Genomic DNA, 5,652 nt, shown 5'->3' with positions numbered 1-5,652 from the left:
AAAGAAAGAAAGAAAAAAAAAGAAAAGAAAGTTCAACACAGCTGGAGGGAAAACAAGCATTTTGCAAAGAAGGTCAGCAGGTGAGGCAAGTGGGGGAAAGAAGCCAGGATGATTTCAAGCTGTTCAGAAGACCGTGGCGTTAACAGGCCTTAGTGTAATAAACGAAGACAGGTTTGTGGGTAGCCAATCAGGACTGCTGTTTGCACCTTAGCAGGTAACAGAGGGAAGGAGGGAGACACCGAAGTGAGGCTCAAAACCAAGGGCCAAGGTTAGGTCTCCTTAGGCGGCTACAAGGACTAGGTAAACGGGCATGATGATGCTATCAGTCTGTAGAGAACAAAAGCGGCTGAGAATATACACTCGTTTCCACCACTATTCTGCCTCCCAGCCAGTGATTGCAGGACAGTCTGTGAATACCAGTGAAGGACAGATATGGGGCTGGGCACAGTGGCATGGTGGCACTTGCCTAGTCTGTCACCTAGGAGATTGAGGCAGGAGAATCAGGAGTTTGAAGGTAGCTTGAACTACAGAGCAAGATCCTGTCTCAAAATAAAAAGCAAAACAAAACCAAAATTAAAGGAAATATGGCTGGCAGAATCAAAGATTTTCAACAGACCTGTTCTTAATTCTATCATAGCTCAGCTATGCTTCAGTGGGCAGTAGCATGAAAATCTACATAGCATTTTCCCCATTAAGATGTTATTGAGTTCCAATAATCTACCAGTACAAAGCTCATGTATATTAAAAGCTTGAAGCAATTAGGCATAATATTTATCCCTAAAGGGCTTATGTGAGAAGAGGGTCGGGGTGCTGGAGAAATGGCTCAGTGGTTGAGCACATACCATCCTTGTGCAGGAACCAAACTCGGGCCCTGCCACTCAAGCTGGGCAATTCACAACCATCTGTAACTTCAGCTCCAGGGAACATGATGCCCTCTCCTGGCCTCTTTAGGTACCTCCAGTCATATGCACACACCCATACACAGATACTCACATACTTAATTAAAAATAAATCTTAAAAAATTAAATATAGAAGTGTGAATGGGGAACCTACTGTGTCAAAGAAAACTTAACTTGAACCCAGAGACACTTCTATTCAGAAAATCCCACTGCGTCTGAATAACTTTCCAAAGGTAACTTGTCAGCCACGCGTATAATAAACTGTCAGCTGTGCTTCCCAAGTGCCCTGCAGCCTTATTGCTCTAGAAACAACCACTGTGATAAAATTAGCAAGGTTAAGTCACTCTGCCAGCAAAGGTATCATTCTTTCATGTGGCTAAAAGGAGAAAAATTATGGAAACAGCAGATTCCAAAGAAACAAGAGTTTTTTTTTTTTTTAAAAAAAGAACACCCTGCATACTCTAAAATAACTTTCTATGCATTTATTCTTATGTAATTGCCAGAGGTATAAGGAAAAGTTTATTAGAAATGGGCCACTCTAAGTATTTTATAGGTCTGCTAATGAAGACCTTACCCATGTAAGAACACTCACATCCCAAAGTACCAACTTCCATACGAATCCCTTAAAGAATTACCACAAACTTATTATAGCTGTTGTATGGAAAAGAAAATAGTCACATGATTATAGACTCTTAACAAATAATGTATGACCTGTACAAAGTATCTCAGAACTGCGGTAATCCATTCTAATTGGAGGCAGAGTCCATGAAAGACATAGAAGGAAACATCTGTAGTAGACCTCAAATGCTAATTTAAGGAGACAAAGACTTGAAGTGGGTAAAAGGACGCGACTTTGTTGGTGGGAGGACGAAGATGGGCTGCAGATGTAGTCTGGATGAGAGTTTCGACAGGCTTGAGAGATACAGATAAATCCCATGTAGAGCACAAGGAAATACAAAAGTGTCATCATGAAGCCCATTATTTCACATCATCAGTATAAACTAATTTTCAGTATATATCCTTGGGGCCAACCAGAGAGCTCAGTGTGTTAAGGCACTTGCTGTTGAGCTGTACCATCAGAGTTCAAATCCCCAAGACCCACATGGTAGAAGGAGAGAATCAACTCCCTCAAATCATTCTCCAACCTCTATAGATCATGACATGTGCGCACCTATACACAGACTAAATAAATAAAATGCACACATGCATGTACATATATGGTTTTAAGAGTGGCAAATACACGATATGGCTGGTTTAACTGTGAGGAGAAAGAGCATGTGTGAAGAAAACCACACAGGTAGCCTAGACAGGACATACAACTCATTCAACGGAGCAAAGTGGGAAACAATTAAAGGCTACCTTGAGGTTTTGAGCCCAGGTGATGAAGAGAATTTAAGAACCATTGATAGAGATACAAAGAAAAAGAAACATATATCACTGGAAGTATTAACGAGTTTCCTCTACCTTGGGCACACAGAATGAGAGTCAGTGGGATGAGCAGAACAGACAACAAGATGGGAATACAAGCAAAGAACCAAAGGAAGGGCTTCAGTGTGAGCACTAATGGTTTTACTCAGCAAGAGTGTGTGTGTGTGTGTGTGTGTGTGTGTGTATTTTATGCATACTTGTGTGTGTGTACATGTAGGCGCACAGGCATGTGCATGTGCCATGTATGAGGCCAGAGGTTGATGTTGGTGGAGTCTTTTCTCTACCATGCTCCACCCTCTGTTTTTTTTGTTTTTTTTTTTTTTTTTGACAGTCTCTAACTGAAACAAGGCTCACTGATTTGGCTTACACTGGTTGGTCAATGAGCTTCTAACTCCAATCCCTCAGAACTGGGGTTACAGGCATGCATCATTGCACCCCACTTTTTATCTGGGTGGCTTCTGGGGGATCTGAATTCATGTCTTCATGCTTTCACAGCAGGCACTTGTACGACTATGCCAGCTCCCCAGTCCAGGAATTAGTTTCTGTCCTGAGAACAGAAGTTAGCAAAGACTCTAGATAGGACACTTCTGGGCTCTAGGAAAAAGTATAAATTGCAGGTAAAAAGAAAGACTTGAAAAGAAGAAAGGAAAGCGGTCAGAAGGCAGAGGAAAGCCAGAATGCAGAGGTTAGCACTTCCCACAAGAAATGTGATAAGGAAGGAACTCTAAGGACTGAGAGCAGTGACTGTGCTCAAATACTTATCCACTGGTCTCAGAACCAGGCTGTTTCAGTAAGGCAAGGATGAAGCATAAGGAGACTTATTACACAGATATTAAACAGGACACATTGCAAAAGCTTTTGACTCTAACTTTAATTATAACAAGACTAAAATTTAAAACTTCTGTGTGTCAAAAAATACAAAGTTTAAACGTGAGTTGCAGGGTATAAAGAGTTAACATTCAGAACCAGATAAAGGGTTGACACCCAGAGTCCATTATCACCTTCTCTCATACACAGACACCAGCATAAGTAAGCAAAGGAATAGAAACAGGATGTTCACAGAAGGGACTCAAAGGTCTGGTACACATAAACAAAGATGCTCAGAGAAAGAACAACCTTACAAAATGCAATTCTATCAGAGTGGCTATAATTAGTGAGCTTGCTAATACGGCCCACTGGAACAGGTGCGGGGATGAGAGCATGAAGGAGAGCAGTCCCTAGAAGAACAGGACAACTTGTCATTGGAACTATCACCACGTCCAGTCTCCCATCAATAAGACCCAGGGTTCTTCAATGACTAATTCTAGACTCTGGAGTATATTGTGATATCACCGATAAAAAGATCTTCAAAAAATAACAAGTATGAGACACATCAAAAGGACACGTAAGCCAGCCTAGAACAATGGCCAAAGGTGGAACCATTTGAGTGACAAAAATAAGTGAGGAAGAATAAGATTAATCATATTATCATTTTAAAAAAGAGTAGATGACATAACACAAAAGTGCATGAGTCTTTACTTCACTGGAGATTTGGTGAAACCCAAATGCTATGTGGGACTGATGAACTGCAATGCACCAATACTACAGCACCGGTATTGAGAAAGGTGCCATGGTAACCGAAGCCGAGACTACAAGGGAAACAGAAGTAGGGTGAGGGGTTTACAGAGCCAACTGTACTATCATAGTAACTCTTCCGCAAATCCAAAGCACTTCACATAAAAAGATTATTTTAATATTTGTTACAACAACATACCCCAAGAGCAGCCGCTCCACTTCTTTCCATCTACTTTATTAGATGGGTTTTTGCCTCTATGTATGTCTGTGTACCATATGCATGCCTAGTGCCCATGGAGGCCAGGAGAGGACATCAAAGCCCCTAGAGCTAGAGTTATATAAGGTTGTGAGCCACCATCTGGGTGCTAGGAATTGAACTCAGTCCTCTAGAAAAGCAGACAGTGCTCTAAAACATTGAACCATCTCTCCAGCCCCTCCATTCACTTTAGAGAAAGCCTTACAGACATGAACAGAGGTATACACAAGGGTTTTTTACTGAGCAACAGTTAATATCCAAGAAAAATTTAAATATCTAAATTACAAAATATCTAAATTATGGAATATTATTAGGAGTTTTGAAAAATACATTTAATGTAATGAGAATACATAATGCTGTGTAGAAAAACAAACTGCAAAATAATATTATAGTGTATAGAATATTATAGGGAGAAAGCTCAGTTGGTCAAGTGCTGGTACACAAGTCTGAGGACCTGAGTTCAGATCCCCAACACCCATGTACATAGTCAGATGAGGTGCAGCACATTTTCAATCCCTGAACTGGAAGTGAGGGAGGAGGGGAGACAGACTTGCTGGTCAGCCACCTAGGCAATTGCTGAGCTCCAGGTTCAGTGAGAGACCTTATCTAAAACAGTAAGAGTCTTAGTTAGGGTTCCTATTGCTATAATGAAACACCATGACCCAAAAGGAAGTTAGAGAGGAAAGGGTTTATTCGGTTTACACTTCCACAGCACTGCTCATCACTGAAAGAAGTCAGGACAGAAACTTAAACAAGGAAGAATCCTGGAGACAGAAGCTAATGCAGAAGCCATGAAGAAATGCTGCTTACTAACTTGTTCCCCATGGCTTGCTCAGTCTGCTTTCTTTCTTTCTTTCTTTCTTGTTTTTTTGTTGTTTTGTTTTATTTTTTTTTTAAATTTTCCATTCAAATATTTACACTTCCTTCCCTCCTCCCAATCCTCTCCCACTCCCCCATACCCATTCCTTCCTCTCCCTCCTTGCTTGAGAGAGGGCAGGGAACCCTGCCCTGTGGGAAGTCCAAGGCCCTCCCCCCTACATCCAGGACTAGGGAGCTGTTCATCCATATAGACTAGGATCCTAAAAAGCCAGAACATGCCGTAAAAACAAGTCCTAGTGCCTTTATCAATGGCTTCTCAGTCTGCTTTCTTATAGAACCCAGGACCACTACCAGTTCAGGGATGAAATCACTCACAATGGGCTTGGCCCTCCCCCATCAATAACTAATAAGAAAATGCCTTAGAGTCAAATCTTATGGAGGCATTTTCTCAATTAGGTTCCCTCCTTTCAGAGACCTATAGTCTGTGTGTCAAGTTGACATAAAACTATCAACACACATGAGATAGAGAGCAACGGGGAAGATACCTGACAGCATTTACTGCACTCCCCACACAGACAGACACATAGACACACACACACACTCCCCACACAGACAGACACATAGACACACACACTCCCCACACAGACACAGACACATAGACATACACACTCTCCACACAGACACACACATTCCCCA

At 41.6% G+C, this 5,652-nt stretch overlaps 1 protein-coding gene across 1 annotated transcript in view; it reads right to left on the bottom strand.

Moving 5' to 3' along the window:
• Window positions 1-5,652, bottom strand: part of Ube3d (ubiquitin protein ligase E3D) — a 139,308-nt gene that overhangs the window by 82,687 nt on the left and 50,969 nt on the right. The gene's annotated exons all lie outside the window — the stretch shown is intronic.

Source organism: Microtus ochrogaster, chromosome 5 (assembly GCF_000317375.1).
Source record: "Microtus ochrogaster isolate Prairie Vole_2 chromosome 5, MicOch1.0, whole genome shotgun sequence".
NCBI lineage: Eukaryota > Metazoa > Chordata > Mammalia > Rodentia > Cricetidae > Microtus > Microtus ochrogaster.
This window is presented reverse-complemented; position numbering and strand designations above follow the sequence as displayed.